Here is a 23,310-nt window from a genome sequence, read left to right as displayed (position 1 = left end):
TTCACCACAATTGTGGTCCTATAGGTGACTTACGTGGAGTTTCCCCCTTCATGGAGAATCTCCCAGGTGACATGAAGAAATGCCTGAGATATAAAATTTGAAAATTGGATATGTTTTTTTCACATACAAGAGGGAGGAGAGGGAGGAGGAATTACATCCCTAATTTATTCTAGTTTCCATTTGAACATTACAACATATGAAGAGAGCTGAGATCTGTATGATGATTGTCTGCAAATAACCATGACTGTGGATGACTATGGAACTGCTTGAGTGGGCAGGAGTACAATAATAAATGGCCAGGCAAAAATTCAACAAGTACAGCTGTCCTAATCACTTGCTATATATGACAAAATGATCTTATTTAGTATTTAGAAATGTATGAAGGATGGCACTGCTGGAGGAGATTATATTTTCTTCTAGGAAATTCTCAGATTAAAAAAAAAACCACCAGTTTAACAGAAAGCTTAAGGCCCTTGCAAATTTACTTGTGCACTGAATTTCATGGAAATTTAGTTAAGACTTTTGCTTTAACCTCTGCATCATGTAAACCAGTAGTTCCCAACCTTTATGATTACGGGACCCCCTTTGTAAGCTCAAAAAAATTTGTGACCCCCCCCAATGCTAATTGTAATTTTAGTCTCTGTTAATTGAAAAAATGGTGCATAGCAAAATCACATCTCCAAATAAACCTTTTCAAAAAAGCTCCCTGCAGACAGGGAGGTGTTGCTTTCTTTTCTTAATGCAAAGGGTCATCAAATTGGTATCCTCCCCCCCCCACACACACACAGTCTGAAGATGTACAGTCCTGTCTCTCAACACCAGTGGGTGACAGTGTTGGGCTAAGATCCAGGTTCAAATCCCCACCCAGCCATGAAGTCCACTGGATGACCTTGGACCAGACATAGTCTCTCAGCCTGACCTTTCTCATAAGGTTGGTGTCAGGATAAAATGGAAAGGGGGGGGAACCATATGCACCATGTTGAGCAAGCGTTTGTGGACTACAGTCCACTTCCTCTGATGCATGTCATCAAATGGGCTGCAGTTTATGAAAGCTTATGCCATGATATATTTGTCCATCTTCAAGGTGCCACAAGGCTCTTTGCTGTTTTTACTGAAGCAGACTAAAATAGATAGAAAGGCCATAAGGTCAAATTGCGTGTGCATATACTGAGTTAAAGAGCAGCACATGTAATAGAATATGAAATACATAAGAACATAAGAAGAGCCTGCTGGATCAGGCCAGTGGCCCATCTAGTCCAGCATCCTGTTCTCACAGTGGCCAACCAGGTGCCTGGGGGAAGCCCGCAAGCAGGACCCGACTGCAAGAACACTCTCCCCTCCTGAGGCTTCCGGCAACTGGTTTTCAGAAGCATGCTGCCTCTGACTAGGGTGGCACAGCACAGCCATCATGGCTAGTAGCCATTGATAGCCCTGTCCTCCATGAATTTGTCTAATCTTCTTTTAAAGCCATCCAAGCTGGCGGCCATTACTGCATCTTGTGGGAGCAAATTCGATAGTTTAACTATGCGCTGAGTAAAGAAGTACTTCCTTTTGTCTGTCCTGAATCTTCCAACATTCAGCTTCTTTGAATGTCCACGAGTTCTAGTATTATGAGAGAGGGAGAAGAACTTTTCTCTATCCACTTTCTCAATGCCATGCATAATTTTATACACTTCTATCATGTCTCCTCTGACCCGCCTTTTCTCTAAACTAAAAAGCCCCAAATGCTGCAACCTTTCCTTGTAAGGGAGTCGCTCCATCCCCTTGATCATTCTGGTTGCCCTCCTCTGAACCTTTTCCAACTCTATAATATCCTTTTTGAGATGAGGCGACCAGAACTGTACACAGTATTCCAAATGTGGCCGCACCATAGATTTATACAACGGCACTATGATATCGGCTGTTTTATTTTCAATACCTTTCCTAATTATCGCTAGCATGGAATTTGCCTTTTTCACAGCTGCCGCATACTGGGTCGACATTTTCATCATGCTGTCCACTACAACCCCGAGGTCTCTCTCCTGGTCGGTCACCGCCAGTTCAGACCCCATGAGCGTATATGTGAAATTAAGATTTTTTGCTCCAATATGCATAATTTTACACTTCTTTATATTGAATTGCATTTGCCATTTTTCCGCCCATTCACTCAGTTTGGAGAGGTCTTTTTAGAACTCTTCACAATCCCTTTTTGTTTTAACAACCCTGAACAATTTAGTGTCGTCAGCAAACTTGGCCACTTCACAAACGAAAGACGTGGTAGAAGTTATGTGTGGTGTTGTATGCATATGTATATTCTGATACATGTGCTCATGTTCTGTTTGTGGGCTTCCCAGGGCATCTGGTTGCCCTACTGGACTAGATTGCTGGACTAAATTTGCCTGTGGTGACATCCAACAGGGTTTTTCTTATGCTCATTTAAAGCAATAGTGGCCTAACATTTTCAGTCTGAGGTTCTAGGTTGGCCAGCCTTCTGAGGGCTGCCTGCCTGTGGTGGTCATGGCCAAAGTTTCCACTGAGCATTTGCTCTCATGTGCACGCACTGCAATTGCGCAGCATATATCACACACACTCTTCACTCATGCAGTCTCTTTCTTGCATTCAAATATTCACAATCTCTGTCTCACTCAAAGAGAGGGAGAGGGGATCATCCTTAAGACTTCATGAGAGATTTTCTGTTATTGGTATGGAGACAGGGGTTATCAGGGGGAGAACACTTCCTCACACTTCCAGCATGCATCCATGCCAAGGTAGGTGAGAGCCGGTTGTTAAACATTTACCAACACACCACTGCATACATACATACATACATACATGAAAATTAGTTTAGGGAATGTGCAGGTTGCTTTTATAAAGATCAAGGAAGAATGTTCAAATCACATAACTGGTTTGGAAGCAGTTTGTAGTTTCTCCAACTTCCTCCCTCCCTTTTAATACTTAAAGGGTAAAAATGGTGGAGGGAGAAAAAGGGAGAAAAGTAAAAGTGGTAAAAATAAAAGTGGTAGATGGTTTCCAAGAACAAACTTCCAGATAAACCCAGATCCAGGGGGGTACCTGTTGGAAGTGGGGCAAGAGCAACTCCTGTTTTGTTCTTTTGTTTATGTTCCAGAAGGGAGATAGAGCTAGGGTCCTCCAGATGGATAGGCTTGATTATCTTTACCTGTGCTGCTCTGACTGACTTCCTTCCAGCTGTTAGACTGATACTTCTTATGGGAAGCTTACCTGCCCCTCCTCCTTCTGCCCTTTCCCTTTCTTCTCTTCTCCGACTGTCTGGGAGAGAGGAAACACTTTTGCCTCTCTCCTAGCCATGAGGGCAACTCCTCTTTATATAAAATATTATTTGATGTAACTACTGGGAATCTATATAGTCTACAACAATGATGGGAGAAAGATGTATGAATGGAGATTGATCCTGTAAAATGGGGAAATATATGGGATAAATTCCCATTTCATTCAGTATCAATGAAACTTTGTGAAAACCCATATAAGATTATTCATAGTTGGTATCTAACTCCATTAGTTCTGCATGGAATTAATAATAATGTTACACTGATGTGTTGAAGGGGGTGTGGAGTGCTTGGGAATTATTTTCCCATGTGGTGGATGTGTACTGCTGTTCAGACATTTTGGAAAAAAGTGTGTCATGAGATTGGGTTGGTTACAGGTTACATTACCCCTGACCCTCTTATGGTTCTTTTCTCTGTTTTCCAAGAAGATAATTCATCACTGCACTCTAAGGATTTGATAGTTACTTTTCTTCTGGCAGCAAGAATTGTAATTGCTTGTTAATGGAGAAAGAATGACTGCAGTTTAATGGATTCATGGTATTCTCAGGTTTGGAACATAGCTTTGATGGAAAAGTTAGCACAACAAAGGCTGGCGAGGTGGGACCCAAATAAAAAAGATACTTTTTTAAATTAAGTGGTTTATGTTTATGAGCTACGAAGCAGCGGGTGAGCATAATTTCTTTCAGCCATCGACTCATGCCTGTTTATGGAGGGATATCTTTAGGTAGTCCCTGGAATTTACTATGGCTAAACTCCTCTACCAAAAATGAATTTCTAAATCTCTATTTTTTAAATACTTTAATGAGATCTATGGTTCAATATGTGTATCAATGAAGTAATAGTAATTTAGGATGATAGCAAAAAGGATGTTGTTTAACTATATGTGTATTACATTCTATGCTTTTTAAAGCTTACAGTAATCTCAGTGACTCTCAAATGTTTGAACTCTTTTTTCAATATAATTTTGAAACATTTTTTCTTTTTGTCTTGGTGTGATTTCCCCCCTTAATTTATATATGTATACATGCTTTGCTTGTACAAGTTATACATATTAATACATTGTAGTGGGTATCCATATTTCTTTAAAGAAACTGATTTGTACACTTAAGAAACTGAATAAAAAGAATGTTTTTAAAAAAGAAGGTCCCAGGTTCAATCCCTGGCATCTCCAGGTAGGACTGGGAGAGAATCCTGCCTGAGACCCTGGACAGCTGCCAGTCAGTGTAGACAGTACTAAGCTGGGTGGACCACTGGTCTGGCTTGGTATAAGACTGATTTCTAGGTTCAGCTTCTTATCATGTTGATCATGTGTTCAACTGAATTGAATGGATATGTCTTTTGATGTGGATAGAGATAATAGTGGCTGCAGTTGGGGATATATTATCTCTATCTGCATCAAAAGACACTTATCAAGACAACCTAGTTGTGCAAGACTAGATTTTTGTCAAGACAATGTTTTAAATGGAAGGATTTATATGTATTCTATATATAACATATAAATTGTGTGTTTTTAATCTGTGCTCTTGAAAATATCATCCTTACCAGGCTTTTAAAAAATGTATTATTCTAAATACATCCTTCTCTGAAAATGTGCTTAAGGAGTATTGCTATTTTTTTCTCTTCCTTGCTTTAGCCATAAATCATTTACAAAAATGTATCCCCCCCCCCAGTTCAGAATACACAGAATGCACCTGTAGCCAGACATTCAGCAGCATAACTTCCTGGTAGAGAGCAGCCTTGACAAATAACTTAGCTTGGCCTTTTGTTGACCTCGATGTATATCTCTGCCTTTCCATTCTATTCCTACTTCAACCTAGGCCAAGCCAAGAGTTACTTAAATGTGATACAGAAGAACCAAAGTTCAGTGGAAGAGGACCTGTTTTATATGCCAAAGGCCCTAGGTTCAGTCTTCTGCATCTTCAGTTAGGGTCAGGAAAGCCTCCTGCCTGAAACTCTGGAGAGTTTCTGCCAATCAGTGTAGATGGACCAATGGTCTGACTCAGTAGAAGGCAGCTTCCGATGTTCCACAAATATGTGCAGTTAAACCCAACAGCCCTTTTTCAGTGTAAAGATAAATGCTGATTCAGGAGGGAAGAATTTGTTGTGGAGGGGTAGAGTAAGTTAGATGCTTTGCCGCTTTCCTGGCTGTGACTTCCCAACTCAAAGAACCCCACCCTAAAGCCACTTTCAACTAAGCTGGCTGGGGCTGATGGAAGTTAAAGTCCAAAACATATGGAAGTCACAAACTTGGTGAAGGCTGGCTTGATGAAATGAGCTCCTGGCTCTCGGGAGATAAGTTTGCTTCAAGCCAAAGAAGCTGATCTGGAAAAACTAAAGGATAAATTGCCAGCTGTTAAGGACCATTGTCTATCCATAGCATAATGTATTTGTTGGATTCTAGATCTATACTCTTGCCAGGGTTTGGATAATGCATTTATTTATTTATTTAGACTATTTCTATACCGCTTAATATATAAAAATATCTCTAAGCGGTGTACAAGAAAAAAGAGAACACAAGTATTATAAAAAGTACACAATAATTCATGACGCTAATTGTCTCTTAGCATGAGACAAAAACAGCTTTTCTTATATATTCCCTACACGCAGCTGAAGACTGAAAACTTTATCTTACTTCACATGCTAAATCTAATCACTATTAAGAATGTTACTATAGCATCTTACCCAATTTTTATTTTTTTTATTAGTTTTTGCCAAGTGACAACCTGGAGAATCCTCTGGTCCTGTTAACTGCCCTGCAGCAACAAAGGAATACGCAACGAGGCTGCTGGCAACACGTTACTCTTCTGATGAGAGAGTTGTACTGGTTGCCAGTTTGCTACTGCACCAGGCTCAAGGTTCTGGTGTTAATTCACAAAGCCCTAAACAATTTGGGCTCAAAGTACCTTAAGGACCGTCTGATCCTTTCTGCTCCGCCTCAATCACTGAGATCCTCTGATGGGGCCCTTCTGGTGGTTTCCTACACCCCAGATGTTTGGTCGGCTGCCTTTTTATAGACGCCTCCTAAAAACTGTCTTATTCAGACAGGCCTTTGTAACATGACATTCTTTTTACTTAATGCTTTTACTGATGCTTTTGACTTGTGATTATTTTATGCTGTGTATTACGTTACTGTACTTTTTAAAATATTAATATTTCAATAAATAAAATAAAATAAACAACTTCACACCTCCCCTGATTGCATTACTCCAGGGGATGGCAACCTCTGTGGGCGACTGCGCACATTTGGGAAGTTTGAGAAAGTGCTGTGAACACAAATAACCAGTGGCAGCTGGTGGCTGCAATGTCAGTCGGACGGTGAATCCACTCCAGCTTTTAGGCTGAACTTTTACAGAGCTGTCCAAGGTGCCTATTCCCAAATTAGGTTCAGCACTTGGGACAGCTCCTTGAAAGTTCAGTCTGGATTTCACTGCCCCACTGACATGGAGCCACCAGCCACCACTGCAAGTAATAAAGTGGGACCTGCGAGGAAATAGCAAATTACAGAATGGCTGCCACCACGAAAAGACCAGAAAATAGTGTGGGCATGCCCCCCATGAGCTACCCGATCAATGGGAAAAGGGCTCCTACATCAGCTACCACCACACTTGCTCACAGAGAAAAGTTGTTTGCACCTCTCTGTTCAGAACACAATGCAAGAGAAGGTGGGTGTCCAATCCTGGCATCCAATGAAATGCAGGCAGGTTTAAAATGTTGGTTTGTGACAACTACCATCCGGTTGCAAATACCCCCTTTTTAGGGAAGGTGATTGAGAGGGTAGTGGTGCAGCAATTGCAAGTACTCTTGCATGAAACAGATTATCTTCACCCATCCCAGTCTGGGTTCAGGCCTGGTTATGGGACTGAATCGGCCTTGGCCACCCTGATGGATGACCTTTATTGGGAGAAGGACAGGTGGAGTGCGACCCTGTTATTCTTACTTGATCACTCAGCAGCTTTTGATACTATTTAGCATGGTATCTTTCTGAGGCGACTTAGTGAGATGGGTATCAGAAGCACTGCTTTACAGTGGTTTTGATCCTATCTTCAGGGTCATTTTCAGATAATAGCGTTGGGTGATATTCTTCCCCCCCCCCGGCAGTTGTACCCCCCTGGCAGTTGTACCCAATGCTGTTTAACATATGTATGTAGCCCTTGGGAGCGGTCATCAGGAGATTTGGGGCAAGATGTCAGCAGTACGCTGATGATACCCACCTCTATTTCTCTGTAACTTCCGAATTGGGAGAACTGGTACCTGGACTCGGAGATGGATTAGATGAGGGCCAATCAAGTGAGACTGAATGCTAGCAAGACAGAGGTGCTGGTTCCCGAGTTCCGATAATTGGTAAATTGCCTGCTTTGGATGGGATCGTACTCTCTCCTAAAGAGCAGGTTCATAATCTGGGGTGTTCCTGCTTTCATCCTTGTTTCTAGAGGCCCAGGTGTCCTCAGTGTCTAGGACTGCCTTTTACCAGCTTTGTCTGGTAAGATAGATGCAGCTGTTTCTGGACCAGGATAGCCTGACCACTGTTGTCCATACACTGGTAACCTCCAGGCTGGATTACTGTAATGTGCTTTATGCAGGCTGCCCTTGAGGTTGAGCAGAAGCTACAGCTTTTGTAAAATGCAGCAATGTGACTGCTCACTGGGGCAGGGTATCACCAACATGTCACCCAGCTGCTGAAATAACTGCACTGTCTGTCATTTAGCTAGTGCAAGTGCCAACATGTCACCCCACAGGTGAAATAATTGTATTGGCTGCCCATTAGCTACTGGGCCAAGTTCAAGGTCCTAGTTTTGGTATACAAAGCCCTATACAGGTTGGGACCAGGATACCTGAAAGATCGTCTTACTCCTTATATACCCAATCAATCACTACATTCTGTAGGTGAGGGCCTCCTGCAGATATATCTTATCAGGAGATCCATTCCACGCGACATAGGAAGCAGGCCTTTAGTATAGTGGCACCTACCCTTTGGAATTCCCTCCTCTTAAATATTAGACAGGTGCCATCTCTGTTATCTTTTCAGCGCCCACTGAAGACTGTCCTCTTTCAAGCCTTTTAAGTAGAGATCTTATCCCAGTCTGTGTTGGAATTGCTCTTTAAGATGTTTTTAAGCTTTTTTAAAAAAGATGTTTTTAAGATGTTTGTTTTAATGTTTTTAAAGATGTTTTGATATATTTTAAAGTCTGTTTTTAAGATTTGTAGAGTGTTTTTAGTGTTTTGTTTGCTGCCTTGGGCTCCTTCTGGAAGGAAGGGTGGGACATAAATTTAATAAATAAATAAATAAATAAGAGGGTGTGTCCAATGCAGAAGAGTCTGACCCAGTGAAAACAGGAACTGAGTATGAAGAGCAAACAGTATCTCATGAATTGTATGGTGTTTAGGGGATATTTACTGAGTTATTTCTCTGAAGGCTAGGAGGCACTGGTGGGCACATTGGCACTTGCAAGCACCACACTGGCGATCCTGCATTACCCAGTCACCATTAACAAACAGGTTAATAGACAGGGTCTTAGGTCACTAGAAGAGTCCAGGTTAGCAGTACAAGAACCTCAACGTGGCATCCATTATGTCCTGGATTCAGTCACTACCATCTTCGGTGAAGGAGATGGATTTTAGGGAGCACAGCTAGAAAAGAACTCTCTTAGGTGTTGCTGCCAGATAAATGTATGTAATAGGGTTGCCAGGCCAGAAGCATCCCAAACCCTGAGATTTCAGGGGTGGGCCCTAGTGATGTAATGGGGCAGGCCCTAGTGATGTCATTAAGCATATATTAAGCACCACAGTTGCTTGGAGCATACAATTCAAACAAAAACATTTCTCTGATTGGGAATTAAGATAGAAATCTTAGCTAAACGAGGATGTTCCCAGTGACAAGATCATTCCTTCTCACCTGCTTAGGGAGCCTGGGTAGGGAACATTTAATCTACCCTACTTGCTTCTGGCAAAAAGGGTTTAAGTGCCCTCAAGCCAGGTCAGTCACTTAGAAGGCCATTGTAGGAAGAAAGCCTAGTGTTGTGGAGATGTTACATGGAAGCACTCAGGAGTAAAGATGGATGCCCCTGAAGGCTGCAATTCTAAACATACTTACTAAGGGACTAAGCCCCACATAACTCAATAGGACTTACTTCTGAGTAGATATGGTTTGGATTGTGCTATTGGTAAGGCTTGATCCTCTATAACGAGATCAATATTCAAGTAGGGTTGGCAACCCCCTGCCTGGAATGTCCATTATTGGGCAAGAAACAAACTGTCATGCAACCAACAAAGTGCATCATCAGTGGATTTAAGGAGGCTGAGCTTAGCACATGGAACCACTGTTGTTGCTTCTGTGGATATAAGGGAGTGAGGTTAAAGGTAACTGAAATGCAAATAGGAAAAGAAAAACAAAAGACAATGATGATTTCCTAAATGCAATACCATACCAACCACAACAAGATTCCTATGAATAGGCAGAAAACTCTACACAACCAGTCAGGATTTCTAACCAAATCCCACAACCAGTCAGGATTCCAAACCAAAAACAAAACTAAAAAAATCCTGACAGCTAGTCAACCAAGGTCACAGAAATCGCCATGCAGCACAACCTGACCCGGGGGCTACATTTAGTGTAGTGGCACGATTGCTGACATGAGTGAGATCCTATCAGCACATAATACCTCTGCTCTGAAATCTGCATTGGTTGCTGATTTGCTGCCAGGCCAAGTTTAAGGTGTGCTTTCCATGTTATGGGTGCCACATAGTATTTGTTCTGCTCTTGTAAGAAATCAATCCTTTAGTGTGGCAGCACCTACCCTTTGGAACTCCCTGCCTATTGACATTAGGCAGACGCTTTAATTGTGCTCTTTTCAGCACCTGCTAAAAACATTTTTGTTTAGGCAAGCCTACCCAGGCATGCAGAAGCTATTATGTTTTTTTATCTGTTTTTAACTCTGTTGGTTTTATTATTTTGATTGTTTTTAAATACCTGTCTTTAACTGTTTTTGCCAATAATTGGATTGTTTTAATTCCTTCTGTAAACCGCTTTGAGGTTTTTTACAATAAAGTGGTATACAGATGTTGTAAATAAAATACATAAAGAATATTTGGAGTAACTGTGGCCATTGGGTCACTTTCCACTTTTAAGAACAAAGGAATCTCCCTTATACCAATACAAGCCATTTGGTGCCATCTAGCTGAGTAGTGATGACATGGACTAGCATTGGCTCTCCAGGATTCCAGGCGTTAATCTTTTCCAGAGATTGAAGTTTGGACCTTTGTATGCAAAGCATATGCCCTACCACTGAGCTACAGCCCTTCCCATGTTTTAAAAAAGTTTCTTTTAAAATTATTCTTTTCTATTCACTAATGAATGCACAGCATATGTGGGGCAGATCCACACCTTTCATTTAAAGCACATTCAAAACATATTTGAAGCACATGAATCTCACCACAGAGTCATGGGAATTGTAGTTTGTTAAGGGTGGTGGGAACTATCACTGTGATGGGGAAACTACACTTCCCAGGATTCTTTGGGGGAAGTCATACTCTTTAAATGCAGGTTGAATGTGCTTTAAATGTATTGTGTGAATTGACTTCATAAACTTTGTCTGCATATAAATTGTCTTAATTAACTTTTTTAAATGGAAATGAGCTATAAAGTTTGCTGGGTGACCATGGGCTACTCACCATCTCTCTGCCTAATCTGCCCCTCAGGCTGAAAACAACAGAGGGGAACCATGACCACCCCAAGGAAGAAGGGCGCACTTGAAATGTAGAGGAAATAATGTACAACCATGGTGTGAAATCAGATACTTATCAGGACATAGTATGAATAAATATTTATATAAGCATGACTATCAAAGATGTTTATTGTTTATATAACATGTAAATATATTTATAGTGCAATCCTATGCAGGTTTACTTAGAAGCAAGTCCTAGTGTATTCAGTGGGGCTTACTCCAATGGGGAAGTGTGCACAGAACTGCAACCTCACCCAGCCCAAAATTCAGAATCATGCCACTTTAAGCTGTTTTATACTTGTTTTTATGGTTATTGGATTTTAAAGGGATGTATTTTTTGTGGTGAGCTGCCTTGGTTTCCAATCAACAACTCTGCCTCACAGGGTTGTTGGAAAGACTCCACACACACACACACACACACACACACACACACACACACACACACACACACAGAGAGAGAGAGAGAGAGAGAGAGAGAGAGAGAGAGAGAGAGAGAGAGCGCGCTCAGGTAGCCAAGCCACTGCAAAGCGACTGATTAATTTGCCAAGGATGAGAGGTGGATATAAATTAATGGGTAAAAATAGCTGTGCGTGGTAAGAGGATAGGATATAAATAAAGACCTCTCATATGGAGAGTGTGTGTGTGCGTGTGTGTATGAGAGGGTGGCAGTACACGCTGAGTCTACCATCATGCCCCCTGCTCCTATGCTGTCCGCATGTTAACTGTGATGTTAACTGTGTGGCATAAACAATGCCTGAACAGGGCTATATTTATCATTCGTATTTATTTCATACTTGAGATCTATCATTCTCATGCTCTTTCGCACTGAGGAATGGAGAATTGGTAGGAGAGCTGCCAAGGGTGCCTCCCCCTCCCCAACTCATCTTTTGCTGCCATTTCTTGAGATGCGCCATATAAATAGATTTTTTTTCCTTGCCGGTTGCACCGTGGTTGTTTGTTTCTTCAGCCACTTCAGAGCTTCCCTGATTGATTTCAGCAGGAGAGTTAAATCTTTCTCTTTCTGGTCTTTTCTGGTACTTCCACACTGTGTTGAGCTATGCCAAGGTTTGACTTAGCGTATTGTCTGAAGCAGGGCTCATGGTTAATCTCCCTCCTGGCTAACCACAAACTGTAGCTGAGGTTTGTTCTTGGCTACAGTTCATGGTTAGTGGATTGTGCCTGTAATGTGGTCATTAGCAAGAGACTAATAAGCAACAGAACTGTAGGACTATGTCCTCACATTTTTGTCCAATCCCCTGCCATCAAACCAATTAGATAGTAATAGTAACATGATGGTGATGATGATGTTATATAACTTTCCTTCTAGGAGAGTTAGACTTACTTTTTTTTAAAAAAAAAATTAAAGCTTAGAGGCTGCAGCCCCTTCTTGGGGTGCCATGGGAGACCATCACAGGCACCAAGGTGCCCACGGACATTGGACTGGCAACCACCAAGACAGTGTATGCCTGATGTGTCTCAACAGGAATACTCTTCCTCAGAACAGCAGCAGCCACATTGAAATCCCTGCTCTGATTTATTGTAGAGCTGGTTTCTGATCTCTTTGGAACTCTTAGGAGAAATTTTCCTGCAGACCGCAGTGACCTGGTCCCAAACTGCACAGGGCCTTATATGTTAGTACCCAAACTTTGAACTTGGTCTAGTAGCAGATTGGCAGCCAGTGCAAATCCCACAAGCAAGCTGTTATATGCCGGTGGTAGTTGGCACAAACATTTATTTTTAAAATGTATATCCTGCCTTTCCTCCCAAACATTGAGATTTGAGCTACTTCTTTGCACTTTTAGGACGGATGATTTCATATATATCAGGAGTGGGGAACCTGTGGTCCTCCATATGTCTTTATGTAGTATACTTTACTACAGTTCCCATCATCCCTGACCATTGGCCATGCAGGGTGGTGCTGATTGGAGCTGCAGTTCAAAAACATCTGGGGGCCATGGGTTCCCCGCACCTGCTACACAAATAGCCTTCATGTGGGTGGTGCTGAAGAGTGTAAATCATGTGTGATTGCAGCTTCCAAACACACATAATTGTGCAGATACAGACATGCATGTGATTTTTACACTTCTAGGCCTGAACTCCCCGCCACTGCCTTACACAGAGATACCCTTTTGTCCATGTAGGTGAAACAGGCCTTCTTTGCTAAACATTTTTCATTCTTTCTCCTGTATTACAATGTCATCAGCATGGATGTTACCTTCTGATGCGTGGTTTGGACAAAGAGATAAAATCATGTCAAATGTTTGACAGGAGAAACCAGAAGCAATGAGCACCAGCCGTTGAGATCATTGCTGTCATTTCCCAGTCAAATGTAGACAGCTGCAAAGACAGGTGAAGAGCATATCTGGTTTGCCAGCTAGCAGCTGATAATGGGCAGCAGCCAGACGATTGCATTTTATATGTGGTGGTCCACGCTTTCCTGGGTTCTGTGTGCCATTCCAATTCTAAGAGTGAGCAAGCTGACAGAATGCCTTTATTCTATTTGCATCTGTGAGTGCCCACATTTTTTTCCAGTAGGCAGAGGAGATGATCCCAAACAGCTGAAATTGCTAGCCTTCAAGAAGCACAGTTTGTGCAATAGTTGTAAAATAGCCAGCAATGCAACAAATGTATGCCAAGGGTGGGCAGAAGGTAGATTGGGATCTACTGGTGGATCCCTGGGTAATTTTTTTTGTGGATTGGCAAGGGGTTCTGACTCCCCAACAGCAACAGCAAAAAGGAACCTTTCCTCTTTTAAATTAGGATGCCAAAACAAAGAAAGCTTGGATTAACCGGGGGGGGGGGGAGAGAGAGAGAGAGAGTAAAAAAGAACTGTGAGCTCATTTCAGTTCTGATACTCAAAACAAATTCCAGGGCTGTGAACACAGTAGTTGCCAGATCAAAGTGTTCCCATTAGCCACACCTGGAGGGGGAACAGGTTGATCTGCCGATCAGCTGCAAAATCTCTTTGAAGCTGAATTTTAAAAAAATGCACTCAAGCAGCTTCTACCAGGTTTTATAGTAGAAAGGGGTGCGGTTTAGCTAGCATCATGTACCCCCATTTTCAGAAGAGCGAGGTGGAGAAGCACTGGAACTGGCAGAACAGAGAGTGTGTTTCTACCCCAGGACTCAGATTAAGGGTAGAGACACACTTGCAGTTGTGCTGGCTTCAGTGTGTCTCCAGCTCTGTGTTTTGAAGTCGGAGACACATGATGCTAGTCAAACTCAGCCCCCTTTTACTCCAAAACCTGGGGAAATGAGTTTCACTGTGAGATTTGCTTCTCACAGAAATAAAAACTGTTTGGTAGATCAACTTGTTGCCCTCTGTGGTGTGTCCAATGAACCTACTTTGCTGTAGGTTGGGCAGAACCAGTGATTGGCCCAGCACTTTGCTCTGGATTATCTTAAAAGCTCCGAGATCAGCAGCAGGAAAGGGAGATGTGTCCAGCCTTGGGCAAACCAGTTTTAAATCAAAGCCAGAGAAAACAGTCTGGATCGTTTTGAAGCAGCTAGTGAGTCTACAACCTAAGGACAGGTGACAGATTCAGTTTGCATTTAAAGCTGAATCTATCTGGTTTGCATTTTCCAAAATAATATGAAAACTGAGCCACTCTTCGAAATTTGCACTTATCCGATTTTTCTGATGCAGTTCTCCAAACAATGTTTATAAAAATGCATATTTTAGGGGGAAATGTGCAGAAAAACGAACAATGAAAATAGCATACAAAAATGTGTTATATAAAGAGAAAGTCCTTGCAAAATGTGTAAACTAGTCAAAACTGCTTACAAAAATGTTGTTTTATTAGGAGAAATTTCTACTAAAAAGCTGGAGAATTTTCATGAGGATTTAAAAATCCACAAATTATTGCAGAAATGTGGAGTTTGGAAAAATGAGAAATGGAGATAACTGAAATTGGCAAACATTTCCATCCCTAACTCAGGCTGTACTTAGAGGCATTTTGTTCTGTAATTCTATGTCTTTTGCACCTGGGCCCTGACTGGTAGATCTTGGGTACTACCAAGGGAAAAAAATCCAAACTAGATCCAACAAGCCTGAAATGTGCCAGCCCTGCGCTATACTAAAGCACTGCTTGTGGTACCTGACATCAGGTATCATTACATCCATCACATATTGGCAGGGCCGTCTCCAGGCATGTGGGGGCCCTTGGGCATCAGCTTGCCCTGGCCTCCCGGTGGGTGTGTGGGTATGTGCGCACATACGCACGCACGTGCCCCCCTGTGCACCCCCCACAGCCCCCCTACCTGTCTAGTCTTTACCATTGCCCTTAATGAAGATGGTGGCCGCGGTTTCCCTAAGGGGAATGAAGCCTCCGCCGCCATCTTTGTTGATAGCACACGTGCGTGCTACGCGCGCACATCTCTGCCATCAACTAAGATGGCGGCAGCGGCTTCAGTACCTTAGGGAAGCTGCGGCCATCTTCATTAAGGGCAATGCTAAAAAGCCAGCTGACAGGTAAGTGGGGGGCAGGGGGGGCTGGATCACGGAAGGGGAGGAAGGACCCCTCAGAGGCCCCTCAGGGGCTTCTGTAGCTCCGGGGCCCTCGGGCCAGTGCCCAACCTGGCCACCCTTTAGAACCGGCCCTGCATATTGGTCATTTAGTCAGAACATTTTGGGACTAAACTTGCTTCACTTACCTTCAGGCATCCAAATCAGGTACATTTTCTGCTGCTGAAACTGCTGTTCCAGTTTTCCCATTCATCAAAGTAGCAGCAGATGGTGTCAGCATTTGTGAATTAAGCAGCCTTTCAAGCACAGCCAGGCATTAAGGTGGAATATTTCCTGGACGGTCAAACTTGCTATAAAATGTGTCATCTTCTTTGCTCTATAGCTGTTAGCCAAGTTTTTTTGTTTTATGATAAAACCTCTAAACTGTGAAAACACATTGCTACAAAGATTAGTAATTAAGTACATTAAAGCTAGCTACTATAAGATACAAAATAGGTGAATTGATTCTGTTTTGAAAACTAGCTTGTCTTTGACTATGTATAATCCCTTTATGAGGCTTTAAAGTGGCATTAGCCACATTCACTGAGGACAACATCTATCATTGGCAACACGACAAGTGGGATCTGCAGCAAAAAGTTGAAGTACATTCACGCTCCCTAACAGGATTCCTTCTGTCCAGTGTTTCAGCCAGCCAGGATTTCCTCTGGGATACTATAAGCTGTGAGTTCAAGCAAGCCAAGTCATTCTCTCCCCATTCACCTCTTTGTTTGTCTTGGTACTTCTGCACACCTGATTGTCCTTGTACCATCAGTGGTCCCATTTTGGCTCCAAGCTTGTTGGCACTCACTACCGGAATTTGCTAATATGGGAGTGAAGTCTACATGGAACCTTCAGATTCAGAGGCAGTTATGCCTGAGCAGACTACAGTAGGTGACAGCCTTCGTACCCTGGTTGTGGGCTTCCTGGTGGCAGCTAATTGATCACTATGGGAGGCAGGATGCTAGACTAAATGGACCTTTTGTCTGTTCCAGTAAGGCACATACGTTCATGTGGATTACTGTGAACAGGAAACCATTCCCAAAGAATGGTTCTGGGTTGCAACCCTAGCAGCTTCTTATTCTATTTGCATAATAAGCTGTCCAGTGAATTGCCTTGTACCCAGTCCTTAAACGTGGTCCACAGCAGTGATCCACATAATAACTCTTGTACATATTCCACTGAACTTGCAACCAGTTCCTTACAAAAGGCATCTTTGTAATGATAATATGTTCAAAACACACTCCGTGCATTGTCTCGGTGAGTCTTACAACCTGCCATTATTATCTATATATTGGAGAATTGGGCAAGATTTGAAACCCAGGCTTCCTGGCTAGCTTTCCAAACCATTCTAAGTGCAAGCAGTAAAGAGATTAAGTGCAAGTGGATGCAGCGGGGATGCCCATAGTAAAAAGCAAACTGTGCTGCAGTCCTGTGGCACAGAGGAGATTAAGAGAAGTGCTTTCTGAGACACACCACTGGTGTTCCCAATTTCAGAGCTGGGTTAATAAAGCATTCTTGTCTCTTGTCCTGCCTCTCTCTCTCATATATCTCTTTTTACAGTTACACCTGTTGTCCTCCTTTGGCCTCTATGCAAGATATTGCAAAGCCTGAAACTTTTATTGCAGTCCCACAACTTTGCGCACAAGCAGTCTCTCTCTCTTTCAAATTAGGCCACAATCCACAGGGAGGCATCCCACAAGCAATGAGCATCTCTAAAGACAGAAAGGCTTGGGGGGGGGGACCCAGAAAACTGGGAAATGTTCCCCCCTCCCCAAATTTTTCAGGGTTTTTGCCAGAAAAATGGGGGTGGGGGATGGAAAACCACAGAAAAATTGAGGCAAGGGAAGTTTCCCCCCATTTTTTCCAGGCCTTCACGTCTCCCAGCATCTCTCAAGAAATCCTCGAGGTTCTGCCCACTGCCTTATAAAAACAAGAGTTTTGCATTGAGTCTGTGCCCTGAAGCACTCACAAGTCTTTTGTTTTAGTACAGGGACCTGTAAAAACAACTCCATAAATATGCAGTGTCAATATATTTATCATTCACATAGCCCCAACATGCCAAGTTGCGAACATGAAAGACCAGACCAGGTAGAGATAAGACAGAAAAGGTCAGGGGCTGACTAATGAGTAGCCAAGAGAGGATAGGGGGAGAGAGAAAAACAAACACTGGACAAAAGGTAAGGCAAAGGTGCTTCCAGGAAGGAGGGATAGAGGAGCTGGTGATGGCACAGAATAGACTTTGGGGGTGAAAAAATGGCCAAAATCAGTTGACAACATGGGTTTTGTGGGCAGCATCCTCAAAGCAGTCCACTTAGGGTACAATAGTGTCTAGTTTGTAAGCAGGATTGTCCAATGGTTCTCGCTAAAAGCAAGGGTATGCTGATGCCTTACAAAGGGGTGAAGCTGGCCAAAAACGTGTGGCAAGAGAGATGGAAGCACAGGAATGATGCTTATAGGATGCAGTTGTAGGTTTTTTTAACCCTCATTGGACTTTTATTTTTTTGGCAACAATTTGCTGAAGAACCTCTGCATACTGAAAAGGATTCTAGGGGTTCACAAAGGACAACAGCCAGATAGATTGAATTTCACCATAGCCCTAAGTGACCTGAACATACACCCTAGATTGAGCATAGCCACTGCAACTCTCCCAAGACTGCACATTCCAGGGAGAGGTTCGTTGGTAGTCGTGGGCAGAGTTGTCTTTCTAGGAGGTGTGTCTGCCATGACTGACCTTCTCATCAAAGAACCCCTGTCAAGAATTCCAAGGCACTGTATGTTTTGAAATCACTTTGACATAAAGGTAAAGGTGTCCCCGCACTTGTAGTGCAAGTCGTTTCCGACTCTTAGGGTGACGTCTTGTGACATTTACTAGGCAGACCATATATATGGGGTGGGATTGACATAGCATCACAAAAACCTAGCTGCCCCAGATCTAAAGAGTAAAGAAAGATAGTAGTGTCATGAAGGAAGTGTGACCGAGCAAAGCCTGCTATTTCAGTTCAGTCATGTAGGGAGAATATGAAATGAAGTTAAATTTACTCCTGCATTTTCACCAAAAGTTGAAAATAGTCCTGATGCCTCATCCATAATGTTGTCATTCCTTGCTGGAATAACACCAATTATTTGCCATTATTTAAACCACTGTTCTTCAACCTTAGGTCTCCAGATGTTGTCAGACTACAACTCCCATCATCCCCAGACAGCATGGTCAATGGTCAGGGATGATGGGAGTTGTAGTCCATCAACATCTGGGGACCCAAGGCTGAAGAACATAGATATAAACTTTCCTCCCAGTAACAACTTTCTCCCTGATGTGCTGGAACAGGAAAAGGGAACCTGGTGCCGTCCAGATGTTGCTGGACTTCCAAACTCCCATCAGCCCCAACCAGCATGGCCAGTGGTCAGGGATAATGATAGGAGTTGAAGTCCAACAACATCTGGAGGGCCAAAGGTTCTCCACCTCCCGGTCTAGCATAATCACTTTTTAAAAAGCACTGATGTAAACATTAGCAAACGAGGAAAACAGAAGTCCCTTTATTTTGATAAAGTGGATACTAAATTATTGTGTCAAACCAGTATCACAGCAGCATGCCACTTTCTGTGGAACTCACAGACAAAAAAAGTTTCTTCACTTTCCTGTCCTCGGTCACTTGTATTCCCATTTCACAGCCTGATTTCAGAGCAAAAAGGGCAAGGGAAGTTTACTGAACAGAGAGACCTTAAGAGTCTACAATATCAAATGGCAAGGTGACCTCAAAAGAAAACATATTCCTTTGGGGGGGGCAGACACAGGGGAAAAAACCCCAAATAGTTTCTTTGCAATCCCTGGTTATTTTCCCTACCTATCTCTGCTTCTGTGGCAACACATGTTTCATATGAATCTATATTAAGATGAATTTTAACCTACAAATAACTAGATACAGCTATGCAGTAGGAGGGAATTCCTCCAGGATGATGTCAAGTTTCTTAAGCAGTCAAATTAAAAATAGCACATAAAACCTGACCAGTCATCTTGGCTCTGAATCCAACCAACACATTTGGGAAACATTATCAGGTTTATCGTGGGTGTGGGGGAGTAACATATCACAGTAAATCTGCTTCTGTTTATACACCATTTTATTATTCATTTTTGACATTTTCCTTTTTTCTTCAACCAGTTGCTCCTTTGCCCCCAGCAAATAAAAATTAGCCTGAGTTGAAATTCAAAACAACAGTGAAAGATTTCCTCCATGCTGCTCCCTCCACCCTGCCCCACCACCACCCACTAAAAAAGATTCACTTTTACAAATAGAACAAGTTAGAAGCTCTAGGATTCTAGGAAATACAAGTGTGACATGTTTTGTAGCGGACTACTGTTCAGCCAAAAACTGAAAAGAAAAAGTGTTTGATGGAAAATGGGTAAGACAGGCTAAAAGCCGAAATCACAACAAAATGATGCTAGAGCACAAGAAAAGGATGCAACAGATCTAATGCTCTTCTGCTTCAGTAATAAATTTTTATTAAAGCAGTGTATACTGCAAACTCCCAAGCTACATGATGCCTCTGAATTGCACCAAGTCAGCTGATGCAGACCAGTCAAAATACTGGCCATGGCGAGTGTAGGAGGCTTACATGAGGTTCTTTTTGTAGACAAGAATGGACTGATGAGAATAAAGCCATTTTCAGATTAGACAACCTTCAAATCCCCATATTAAATACAGTTGATCTGCACTAATTTCATGGAAACATTTGGCCACTGACATCTGACATCTAGTTAGCTGGATCTTGGGATAGTTTCACTGTGTCAAACTCTGCAGGTATATGCCCAACTCATGACTAAATGGTGTGCAAATATGTTTATGTGGGGGGGTGAGGATGATAAAAAAATGGGGGAGGACATGACCACTTTATCAACTCCCTGATTCTTTCATAATGTATGCCATGAAATCAGACCCCAGGTTATCTGGAACCCTTTTCAAACACGGATCTTCCTGTGCAGAGAGCCTTGCAGCGTGAAATACGGATGACACCTAGGTCCTTCTGACACTGTGCACTAGATGTCACAATGGAAAGGGGGCCTATGTGCATAAATATCTAATGTACCCACTGACACACCCCCAAGACAACATCTCATTGGTGTTGCTGCCTGTTCACTTGCCCACTCCAAGTGTGCCTGCACTGCCAAGGGAAGGATAAGGGCCAGCAGTGACTTCCATTTGCTTTGTCCTTCTGTAGCGAGGACTGGCTCAGAGACACAGGGCAAGTGAACTGAGAATGGTGACAGTGGCAAACTGGTAGACTGACTTAAGAGGCACTAAGGGCATCTTGCCCATGTCCTCCCCAATCCTACAGTGTGTGTGTGTGTGTAGGCTTAGTTCATGTGATCATTACCACGTAAAAGGGGGAGCAACGGTCATGTGGATCAGACCTACCTATGTGACTAGGTTCCTTTTCCATTATGGCATGTAACTCATGAGTAATGTATCGGCCAATGGCCAAGCAAGCTTCATTTCCACCATCACTACCCCTACATAGGGTCTGTACATCTACAGCCATATGTAAATAGGCAAGTGTAACAACAGGAAAACATTCCTGCACTTTTTTCTTTTTTTGGGGGGGGGGAGAATGAGGAATTGATGCTGCAAGATCTGTCAAGCAACCACAGCTTGTTTATCTGGGTCAAATGCTATAAAACTTTAAGACCAGCATTTGGAGATGCTACAGCAATAATCAGAGCTGGAAGGCTCAAGGATCAATCATCCAGTCCAATATCTGCCCTAATGAAACATAACTTGTGGATGAAAGCAGTGTCTCCAGACTCCTATTCATTGTTTCCTTCATGTCATCTCAGGAGGTTCTAAATCTAGGTATCTATTGAAGGATCAGGAGGAGTCCGTAGTTGGATGCAGGCATTTGCCTGAACATATCCTAAGTAAAACCAGGGATGGGGAAGGGGGTGTGGCATGCAAGTCCTGCTCCCAATGTCCTTAGGCTGCTTTTCATTCTTCACATGATTAGCACAAAGGTGTGAAAAACAGGATTGGTAAGCATGCCTAGGGCTGTTGGGGGCAGGGACTTACATTTGTGCCTCAGTTTTACTTATCACGCATCCAGATAAATCAGCTTGTGTTCTTTGATTTTAATCGTCTTTAAATTAGGCTTACAATACATTTTGCCAATAGTACTACTATGCATTTTGTATTATAATTTGATCCAAAATGAATACCGGTATTGAATGAATACTGGTGATTTCAGACCGTTGTTTTCCCTCTCCAAAATATTTTTTCATACTCATACCAAAGCAGCAATTCCCATGGAGCAAGATCATGAAAAAGCCCAACGTGTTTTAGGATCATGTACAAATACCAGTTCAGCGGACCTTAAGAATGCATTTTTTGGTTGTGATACCTTTCAATGACTTTTTATGCACTGTATTTTATATGGTTTAATTGGCCTTATTTTTACTGTTATGTTATAGTACTATAGATGACTGCAGAAACTATAGCTGCCTAGAAATTTTAAAAATAAACTTACAATGGCACAGTTCCAAGATGAGCTCAAATGGGTTACTTGACAGTAACATGCTTTGGATTAAGGCTGTTACTCATTTTGCCTTATTTCATTTGTGTTTTATCCATCCATCAGATTACAGATTATACATCCAAGTGACACATAGCAACATTCCAGTAGTTAGATAACTCTTAAAAATCCAGCTCACAGCTCCGTACAAAAATTTGTTATCAGGCACTGAAATATATAGACAAGTTGCAACCATCACACAATAGCTTTTTGAACATTTTTTTATTACCCAGAAAGCAAATAACCCTCTTCTTTTGGCTTTTATAAACAGAACTTCATTGTTAAAACATTAATTCCAAGTACAGTTAAAATCTGAGTTCTCATCTATGAATAAAATTAATGAAATCTACCACATCTACTGCTTGTTTATAGATCTGTGTCAATTTTCTCCTAATAAGGAATGTTACTTTGGGCGTGTATAGATGTATGCAATTTGAGCAGTGAACCTGCTGTGGATGTGCACTAACTATGCCTTGTTGTCGTTCCTGGGTCAATCTTAGGGAAAGACCGTTCCACACATCTGTATCAGAATATGGCTTTGCATTCAGTCATTATTGGCTGGAGCCAGTGGCAACGGAAAAACACCCTTCCCTTCCCCGGAGCCATTTTCCAACTACTTTTAAAATGGACTACCTATCAACTGTTACATTTTGTTAAAGGGAGACAAATGCACATTTACCTTAATAATAAACATACATGTAGCACTTTAGAAGTAGAAAGTTGGGACAGTCTGCCTAAAATATAGACAAAGGGGCAAGCTGTGAACTGATTCAGTCTTCAGTTCAGATTGGTGTGTCATTTACCTTTGAAAGTGCCAGGGATCAACCTAAAAGGACAAGAAAATGCTGCGATTCCTGTTGCTGTTTTTGTAATGTGTGTACATCCCCTTTGTTTATATATAAAGTCTATCCTTATATATATATATGGATAATCTATTATATATTAATGTATGATTATCTATATATATATTCTATATATAGAATCAGCCATGTGGACTGGTTCCTACATATTAGAAGTTTCATGAATGGGTTTGGAGAAGAGCCAAGGCTTTTAAGTTTTACAGGCAAAGACAACCTGTGTCATACAGCATCAAGTACTATCAGTAATTATTAATTCAGAACAAGTTCCTCTTCAGATTCAAGCTGCATAATGTTAAATCCTATCAAAGATATAAAAATTGAAAACTATTCTTGCCCCAAGCAGATTTCATTAAGCCTAAAAGACCAGATCCCAAATAACAGAA

The sequence above is a fragment of the Rhineura floridana genome, chromosome 4, assembly GCF_030035675.1.
Source record: "Rhineura floridana isolate rRhiFlo1 chromosome 4, rRhiFlo1.hap2, whole genome shotgun sequence".
Lineage (NCBI taxonomy): Eukaryota > Metazoa > Chordata > Lepidosauria > Squamata > Rhineuridae > Rhineura > Rhineura floridana.
The sequence above is the reverse complement of the archived record's forward strand: the minus strand, read 5'-3'. Positions refer to the sequence as shown.